The 11,008-nt window shown below is 31.6% G+C and overlaps 1 protein-coding gene across 1 annotated transcript in view; it reads left to right on the top strand.

The window, feature by feature from the left end:
- The first annotated feature begins 3,855 nt into the window (after nt 1-3,855).
- Nucleotides 3,856-11,008, top strand: part of LOC108722609 (uncharacterized) — a 43,486-nt gene continuing 36,333 nt past the window's right edge. The window contains 1 exon segment of the mRNA XM_018447797.1: nt 3,856-4,128. The gene's annotated coding sequence lies outside the window, so the exon portion shown is untranslated.

Here is an 11,008-nt window from a genome sequence, read left to right as displayed (position 1 = left end):
AAAGTTTATAAATAAAATAATTAAAATAATAAATTAAATATATTTTTTTCTTTTTTCGTGATTTCCTGCGAAACAAAGCAAAAAGGAGCATATGTCTATAGGACTTTTTTTCTTAGTTTTTTACTCCTCTACACGCTCCCGAAGTTTTGCCATTTAATTTGGAAACACCCTGTATAGTTTATATATAGAAAGATTCGATTGAGAACATCATGAAGATAGAAATAGCATTGTTTTGTCAATTTTAATATCTTGTATATAATTGATTAAATCTGAATTGGCGTTGCCTTAAAAATATAATAAAAAATAAATAAAAACATGAAGAAATGTAATAGTACTATAATAATTACAATATTTACATATTGTTAAAACAAGAAGCTTGTATTTAAATTTCTTCATGGTGTTCGAACCTTTCATATAGACAGCGAGAAATGGACAAAATTTACGTATATTGTATTATATAGGTACATGAAATAAAAAGAAATTGATATTTATAATGCATGGTGTGGAAAATTGCTAATATTTAATTGTTTTGATTCTTTTTTTCTTTCCTTTCCCAAATATTGTTTAAATAAAACTTGTGGTCTGTTCTGTATATCTGTTTTCAGGATTAAATATTATATAAATTGACGTATAAGACAGTAAAATACTAAAATGCTTCGAATTTTATATATATATGTCAATTTTAGGTATAAATAAAGACAGGAAATATTTCATAGTTATATAATAATTAATATCTTTTAATTAATATAAATGTAAAAAATGTTAATTTTTATAACTCGTCAATTTTATTTTAATTTTTTATAGTCCATCCATTTATATTTATTGATTATTTTATTGACTTATGTTAATATATTTTATTAGCAATTTCAATTTTTTATAATCTTTATATCAATTAATTGCTATAGCATACGAAATATATACACAATACACATAAGAAACCAAACAAATTTGAAATTTCATATACATATCATTAATTTTAATTATTAATTTAAACATTAACATTTCAACATTTTTATATCAGGATTTCTAATTTTACTTAATCTTCAGAATTCACTATTAATACTATTGTATGATGCTGTAGGATGTTTTATATAATAATAATAATATACAATTAAAACAATTTATATAAAAATTACATAGTGGAGAATATTACATATAATTAAGATTGGATTCTTTTTCCTGCTTTCGAGAAAAAGACGCGGTTTGATATTCCAAGAATTCTCGCTAACAACAGGACATATTAATAACATGGATCATTACAGCGAAGTAAACTTCAGCGCGATGCGAGTAACGCACTTTACTTTCACCAATCACGACCGGCGACGAAAGTTATTTGTCGTGCTTTGAATTTAACATATAAAATTCTATCAAAGTATTACTCATCGGCCACTTTCTTTCGGAGAATTAACGTTGATTGCTAAATCTCTCATTTACTATAGCGTGAAGAGAAATTACACTTCCGTTGGTGCAAAATCAATGACCTTCACGAAGTCAAATTTTCTTCAAAGATTTTACACACATAAACGGCATATAGGTATAATATTTATTATAGGTAACACATTCTTTGACATATACATATTTCTTATTTAATACAATTTGAATTTAATTATACGATTTTTAATTAAGAAAATATGGGAACTATAATGAAATATTCCTAATGAAACATGAAATATCGTATTTAATATCAACATTTAGCTTGATTCAAGCTTGATTTCTTGTCGAGGAAATTACGAACGGCGTCATCGTCTGATGTTACGTAGCACAGAATGCATGTTTCATTTCGCTGCGTGATGAGCGAACAATGGTTGAGGGAAAACAAGGATATTTTAAGATACAAAAGACACACAAAACATACGAGCGTAAGGCCTTGCGATTGCATCTCATTCATTCACTCGGAGACGTTGCAGGTACCTATACACTTCCGCAGCCGTTTTGTATCGGCGCGTAGGTATATATGTACTATCTCCTGTGTGGAAATCGCGTAGGTGTGTAGTGCGTTAATGACACCGTTGCAAATAAACTGATGCCGCCCCTTCCGGTACTTTGTGGCGCCGTGCTCATTCCGTTTACTTTTAATTACTCGTAGCGGCATATTTTGTTCGCCAAGAACGATATGATATTAATACATGAACTCGTTTACGAGCTACTTATCACATTTCACATTTCAATTTTATTAAAGTTATGACAAACCCTAAATGTTATACATATTTTATTTTCACAACTGCTCTGTGTCCGTTATTGTAATATATTTAAAGAAAAAACGTTTTTAACTTTAAATCATATCAATTTTATTGATACAACTTAACTGACTGAGTCCAAGTTTAATTTAAAACATTCTAAAAATTTCATGTTACATTGAAGTTCTTATAATTAGATTAATTAGTTTAATAAATATTATCTTAATAATTGTGCTGTAGGGGAGAGTTGCCAAATGCGTACTGATCGCCTAAATCGTATCTCATAATAAAATATATGAGAAATTAATAATATAGATAAACATATAATAGCCTACGTCTTGTTTTATGGACGTTAGCGGCGTTTTAAAAAATCAGGTATATTTGATATTAATTTTTAATCAACTTATGTAGCTGATAACAACGCAATCATCCAATTTTATTATAAATCTTTGTATTTTTATAAAAGAATTATTAGAATATTTTACATTCATTATATATACATATTTGCAATCATTGTAAAGATTAAATCGATATTTTTACAAAATCCATCATATTTCCTAAATCATATCATCAAAAGATAAGACTGATAACTGACAATAATAATTGATATCAATATAAATGTCAAATGCAAAAATATATTTAAGCTAATTTTATTTTAGTGTCATTTGTTTTTTCATTATTGTTATTTAATAATTATAAAATATTTGATTTTTTTCAATAAATTATTAAAATTAGGTATTACTTAATTATTAGGTATTAGTTAATGATTTCTTTTATTAATCTTATAGGTATTTTTAATTGTTTCCATTTATAAATTCAATACTTTCAAAGGAAATACGACAAAAAATACCTATAGGTACGATTTAGGCGACCGGTCGCCTAAATCGTACCTTTTGCAGCATGTTACAAAAAGATTTATAACAAATTAATTTGTTATTGATGGAAAGTTAAACATGTAATAATAAGCGCGTTCAAAACCTCAAGCTACAATTTCTAAGGTTCATTTGCATACAAAACAGTGCCAAATGGAAAATATAATAAAAAATAGGTTAAATGGTACGCAATTCGGCAACTCTCCCCTATACTTTCATTTTAGTCATCGGATTAAATGTCTTAAATACTCTTATCAAAGCTTTTTGAACAAAAGTTCAGTCACTATATTACGTATCTCAAGAAAATATAAGAAACGATTAAGCTTGATTAATCTTAAATTAAACTCCACAATAATCGAGTTAAAGCCCACAAGGAATTTAAATGAATAATTGTTTTGCAATTCATTCGTTATTACTTATATATATAACAACGAATAATTAATATATTATTAATTTTGTATTATATATAATTATTATTATATATAATATAAAATTAACAATACATGTTAGTAATTCGTCATTATTATCTATTGTTATATCGAGTTTCGTATAAAGCAGCCCAGCCTAATACCATCTTAATCCGAGGCCTGATAATGATTTATGACCATTAGCCCGGCCCTGAATAATTGCATCTACCTTAATTGCGAGTGCATCTGCACAGGTGCACACCATTAACGCGCGTCATTGTATATGCACACGTACATTCATACATACATATCTACCTGCGTCTACATCCCTACCTGCCTACCTACCTACCTGCGAATGCCGAACTGTTGACCAACCGCTCACTGAGCGGGTAGACGCCATCTATAGCCCGACGTCGTTTCGCCCGGCGAGCAATCGCAATCGCGTCAGTTGGTGCTCAGCTGCCGTGGTGCGTGCAACGTAGGTATAGATACCTCTCGGGTCGATATCGAAGGTACTCGCGACGCGTCCCTTCAAAAATCATACGTTACTCGCGTAGCCAAGCACCAACCGCCCGGAATTCTCCGATCTGCGTGGACGTCGCTAATCCTCGTGCTCGCGTATCCTCTTCGATCATCCTGAGAAACGCATCTCTGACGTACGAATAATAACAGGTAGGCGTAAATCAAGAATCACCGAGTCGACGAGAAACAATTCTTTTAAGCTACGAGTCGTTACATATCCCGTGCATAAATTATAACGCTTGGCGATGAAATTATTCCGAGTTGAGTGAATTCCTGTGCACATCTGTTTATAATTTTCGTCGCTTCTTTGAGATCGCACACTGAAAAGAATCGAGTAATAATTACCAAATGTGTGTGTTGAGTTGAAATAATTTCAATCAAATGTTCGGTTATATAATATAACAAAAAATAATTCTACTTTTCTAAATATTTAGTAAGTATTATGAAACAGAATATAACCAGATGTTTGGTAATAATTAATAGATATTTAAAGAAGTAAAATTATTTTTGGTTATATTATAACCGAACAGTTGATTGAAATTATTTCACTCAACATTTGGTAGCTTTTTTTACACTTTCTTCAGTGCATTAGATATTAATATTGTAGGAAAGTTTATTAGATATTAATGTTGTAGGAAAGTTTATTAAGACACGCACGCGACGCTGGTAAAATTAAATGGCAAATCATCGAGTTGAAAAATATTGACTAAATGAAGAGATTGATGAAATATGATAAATAAATAATTAATTTTTTTTATTTTTATTATTTCCGAACTATATTGTTAATAGAGGGCTCCTTCGTGCCGTGATTTTATTAAACATCACGTTTCGTGCGATTACGGTAATGTTTTGTGGACAGAACGAATGTTATGTCCGTCCTACATTTTTAGATAAAATCTCGTATATCGATCTGTGACTCGGCAGGCAAACTTATACACGCCGGGATTGCAGCTGCTCCGCACCGGCAATTTAAGTTACCTAACTTTGATTAACTCTATTCCTCACGTCCCTTTCTAGATTGCGGTGTGTAGAAGACAAAGAAGATTGAAAATTGAATAAGAGTTCATTGTATCGAGATGCGCGAAACAATTCTCGATACTGAAAATATTTACGCAGCTGGATGATAGCGATAGTGATAAGTGATTAAATTAAGAGAGTCGAAAACGTTGGACGATCATAAAGAGGTAACAGATCGTAACAATGATTTACGAGATTAATTTAATGCACACACTCGTTACCGTGATGTACGTTAGACAATTAAAATATAATTAAAACGAATAAGTTAAATTACTATGTAATTCAAATTAAGCGGATTTGATCGCGTGATTTCACGTTCTCACACGCAGTAATTTAATCCGCGTTTAAGAAACAAACTTATAGAAACTGCGAACCGTTGTGTGCCAATTTAAAGATTGACTCTGCTTTAAAGCAAAAGGTTTTACTTGAGGAATTCACGAATGAAAAGTTCATCGGTGGAGGTCACGATATTCTATATATAATAGGCTTAATATTAATGGCCATTGGCCATGGCTTATATCCGCTGACACAGAAATATCTCGCTATGTTTTAGTGTTTCAAAGGAAATAAATAATTCTTTTCTTTTGTGCGAATCGATACTGTGTCAGAAGTAAAAATTTCTGGGTGTCTATTTATATGTGCACATACAAAACAAATCGGGATGAGCCTAAAGAGAGAAGATTCGGATCGGAAAGTTATTCGTAAAAATGTACCAGCGGTTTTAATTAGACAGTTTCTGGGTCGTGGCTTATGGTATCTGTTTTCCACAACGAATCTTTCATGCGTTAAATCAGACATCTTGCTAATTAAATTAAAAATTCGGTTACAATGTAACTCACTTGAAATTTAGTAGACTTATAAAAAGAGATACGTTATTTTTAAATGTTCCTGTTACACAGCGCTCACGAGGTGCCTCTCAATGTTGAAACAAATGGTCTTTTTTTAAGCTCTTAGTATTTACCATGGCGTATGATGACGAGACACCCAGTATAGACTAAAAATAAGGTCGACCCTCTTTCAATTTGCCAAGCAATTGCGCGGTTTGCTCGCGCATGATATCGGCCCTGAAATTATCAATTCCATCTCGCAGCCTCGTATCTCATATCTCCTTCATTACGCAATAGTCATTATATTTAATATAACAATTTTTACGAGGTAACTAGTAATAAGGATATCATCGATCGATGATATTCGCGTTTTATGATATGGCGACAGATATGTTTATGGCAATTGATACGACGTACGTCATGTGACACGAACATCGTTCGAGAGGATTGTTACGTAAGCCCGTTAAAATCCGCGTGCATCGCAGGGCCGATGATTAATTGTATCTGTATTGTCCCTTTCCTTTGAAGATGATGTCCAGATGAACTTCGCGGAATTTAACTCTTCGCAGGAATCTTCTGATGTTAGGTTATAGATATATTTTCTTTTCTCCGAAGTGTTTAAAAGATAATAAACCGTCGAATGAAAACAATTACAGATGCCCAAAACAAATAAGTTTATTTTACTTTACCACATCCATAAAAATATATATTACTATTTATTTGCCGCCGATAAAATTTTAATCAATTAAGATGACTAAATGAAGTAGATAATTAAATATTTTTCTCAAAGCTTTTGTTTCTGCAGTAGAATAAAAACGTATATTCTTTGGTTATTAATATGAAAATACGTTAAAATATATTTAATTAAATTTTTTTCAAAATTATACAAATATATATCTTGCCTGATTTTTTGTTTAACTACAAAAAAATGGATTTATTGAAAGAAAACTATAGTTAGAACGGTGGAAAAAGTGTTTGGTGACATTAATTGGAATTCTAATGTGTGAAATGGATAAATCAAAATTTTATAATTAAATCTGTTGTAATTCTGATGTCGAGAGATAATCAGATGTTCAATCATAATAACCGGAATTCTGACTGATATGATAAGAATCTACTGGTTCGGTCATTTTCAACTAGAGAATTTTTTTTCAGTGTAACTCCGTTATAATCCTTTCTTTTCTCGATACTTTGATGGATTACAGTTAATTAGCAAATCTCTAAATGCGTTAGCGAGAAAGATTAGAGAACCGGTTTTTTTGGTTGAGTTATACCGTAACCTTGTCATGAAATTTCATTTACCTTTAGAGCTACCAGATGAAACACGAGAGATAAAGCATTTCTATCGCTTTGACTTTACGCAGTTGTATCTGTAGTGCTTCCGCTTTTGCACAAGTCTTCAATAAATATTTGCTTTGTTCTTTCATGAAAAAATTTCAATAAATGCAAATATAACGATTGCCACAGCAGATTATTTGTGATAAAATGACAGTGAGATCTGTTGCATATTAAATATGCCGCACGAGTTGACACTTAATAATCTATCTTTTCAAAAATGTACATCACATTATAAAACACTGTTTAATTAACACTTCTTCATAGCGTCATTAATGCTCTTCTCATAACTTCCATGCGACCAATAATATGTGTGCCATATGTTTGCATTTTCGCTAGATGTTTGCAATTTCAAAGTGTAGTCATCAAATATTGCTGATGACGTCATCAATGACTATGATCGATTTTCGATGTACCACCCAGAGAAAAAGATTTCTTTGGGTTTAATAAATTTTATTGTATCCAAATAAATTTGTTATTTGGAATGGTCCAAACAAACCAATGTTTAAATCAATAAGTGCGATTGTTTGAATTTGAAACAATGTATATCTTTGTCTTAAATACATTATTTGTTTGAACAGATAATTTCTATCTTCGGCATTCGCGTGATCAAATTGTATTGCACAAACATAATTGATATAGTGCTGTTCGTTTAATCCTTTTGTTAGACGATATAAGCCATTGTTTTCGTAATTTCGGCCAAAAAATATAATGGTTGTTCTAAGAAGGCAATTATTTGCATGGACCTCTATCATAACCTCTACCATAATCTTTATCAATATATTTTGCCATTTTCAAACAAATAATTTGTTTCATTGTTTGTATTCATTGTAACTAAATAATATATTATTTGATTGAAAGATATTACTTCAAATAATAATGTTATTATCTGTCAAACAATAGAGGTTTCTCGAATGAAACAACAAAATTTTTATTCAAACAAATAATATTTCGTACAAGCATATGTCGTTTCAATAAAACAAATTTTAGTCAAATAAATGGGAATACTAAATCCAAAAAAACCTTTTTCTCTGCACTGGCGTAAAATCAAAATTGACAAATATACGTAACAAAAAATATCATAATTCCTATATTTATTTGCGACTTGTTTTGCGCGGGAGTTGTAAATACCTCTACGCGAGAAAAATAATAATAATAACGACGCGATGCGGCCAGTGCAATATACGTTAATGAGAAAATTAGGGAGAGACTGCGAGAGAGACACGCGATTAACAACTGCCACTTTGGACAAGTCGCTCAAGTCAGACACTTTTCGAAATTACCACCGGGAGAGATAATCGGCAAAACCACAAGGAAGTGCCGAGTCCTGCTGGCGAATCAGTGGCAACTTAATGACGCGCGGAGTGTCTCGATCACTGTAATGCTACAGGCACGTATGAGCGGCCACGTGAATTTATCTAATTAGGTGCCAATCGCCGTCGTACTTAATTCTCATTGTCAGTCTACCGATTAGTCCTAGGATCGAGTTGTTAAGTGCCGTTATGGCTCATGGTCATAAACGCAACTTTTTATATCTGCCTTACATCTATGGCTACCTGTCATAATAAAATAGATGGGCAATTTAAAGCCGAATGTCAAGGTTGATTTACATAGACCAACTTCCTCTTTGCTACACCTTTTTCCATACGTAAAGCAAACATAGGGTTTTATTTATAATAACTAATAACTACGAATTTTAGCGATATAACTTCTTAGATAAACTTAGATTCTCTGACTTGATGGGAAAAAATTTTGAAAGAAGTCATTAGATTTTACCTAATGTCAAATATCTCGGATTTAAAGGAACATATTTAGTGTTGTTTAATTGCGCTATTAGCATTAGGTCTGTTGTAACCACTAGTAATTGCAAAACCACAAATAGTAAAATAGTGATAAAACCAGCAATAAATGTTAAACTTTAAATTGTTTCGAGAAATTATCGTTCCAAAGGAAGTAATATATTCTGAAATACATGTACAGACGTACAAAGATTTCGAAATGTCTTAGAAAGCGATAACTTTAATGCTCACTTGACGAAATCGCGCCTAAATTTCTTCTCATAATCAGAACTTCTCGATTACATCGACGAATCATAGATGGACGTCTTGCAACGCTTCGTTAGGCGGAACGCATACGGAAGTACGCTCGCGGAATAATCTGCCGCATTCCGGAAGTTCCATCCAGATGATTCACGGATTACGTCACAGTTTGCGCGCGAACGTAGTAATTAATCGCGAAAGCGAACAATTGGCGCGTGGCATTAAGTGGACGACGCTGCGTAAAATTTGCATAGAATTCGTTGTGCCTTAAGAAAAAAAGAAGAAAGAAGAGAGAATTACGTTTCCGCAGAAACGAGTGAAACCATGCCAGCGAGAAACCCGCGGAATTTTAGAATACGCGTTGCACTTTGTGCACTTCCGCATATATTATACAAACAACGCGTAGTCGAGATGCGCCTATGTCATGAAATTCCGAAGCGAGAAAGCTAATAGCCACGCGATTTGACTTTCGAAATTATTGTTAGGAATGAGAAATCACATGCAGAAGCAAGATTTTATCAAAATCAATATCAAAATAATTTTCAACATAATGATATATGTTTAATCAAATTAAATTGAATTAAATTAAATTAACTCTTTATTAACTCTTGAATTAAATTAAATCTTTGAAGTGGAATCTATTTCTAAAGACAATTGAACCAGTTAAAAAAGAGTGGTTCTGTGTCAATTGTCAATTTTGAAGTATAAGATTTCACTCTTTAGAGTTAGATTCCATTCCAAAGATTTTAGAGGGAAAATGGAACACGTACCGGAAAAAATTTCTAGTTGAAAATGGACGAACCAAAAAATTCTAATCATATCAATCAGAATTCTGGTTATCAACCATAATAGAATTATAATAGATTCAACCAGAATTCTAATAAATTCAACCAAACTTTTTTTCCAGTATACATTACATCCAAAAGGAAATACAACATATATGCTCTCATAATACATTTTTTTACAAAAATTAACGCCGAGTTTTGCTTGAGATCAGTGACGTCTCTAATTAAATTTTCAATTAATTCCTAGATATAAAATGAATGTAACAATCTTTTGTTACATTTGTGCGACATGCATATCTAGGAATTAATACTGCTACAAAATGCAGTATTTCTCTTAATTAGTCATCTAATGTTAAGTGACCAACCGTCCCAAATTAGGAGAAACAGTCTCAAATTTTAATTTTTTGTCCCACCATGTCCCAAATTTTGTCCCAAATTAAGGAATTAACACGATTATGAATTGTCCCCTTTTTAAAAATAATAAATGTAAAATATAATTTTCAACTAAAATGTAAAGAAAATTTCTTTATAATTTTTTTATTTAAAAACTTAGATATTATTCATAAAATACATTCAGTAAAGAAGTACAATTTTACAAAATAAAATGTGATTTCTTAACTTAATGTAATTTTTGTTGTGATCTCATGTGATGTTACACATTAAGTGTTAGTTATTTACAAGTATAATAATAATGCTGTTTGTGTTTCATTAACACAATTATTTAAAAAATATTTATCTAATTAAAATTTAATTACGATAATTAATATTAAATTTTTTAAATGTCTCTCCCTTCTTAAGGAGTTGGTTATCTCAATAATCTAATGCGTGGGAGGTGCATACATTAATTTTACTTCTCTTTTCGTTTCTCGAGAGAGAATCAGCGATTTCTATTTGGAAAGACGAAGAGTGTCCGGTGTTTTACAAACTTTTTAATCTCGTCAGCGGCTGCGACGGCTTGCTAGAGATCGTGCCTGAGCGGTATCGCGCAACGACGACGGCGGACCGTTACGCCGGCGAGACGAAACAA

Source organism: Mycetomoellerius zeteki, unplaced genomic scaffold (assembly GCF_001594055.1).
Source record: "Mycetomoellerius zeteki isolate Tzet28-1 unplaced genomic scaffold, Tzet1.0 scaffold211, whole genome shotgun sequence".
Lineage (NCBI taxonomy): Eukaryota > Metazoa > Arthropoda > Insecta > Hymenoptera > Formicidae > Mycetomoellerius > Mycetomoellerius zeteki.
The sequence above is the reverse complement of the archived record's forward strand: the minus strand, read 5'-3'. Positions and strand labels throughout refer to the sequence as shown.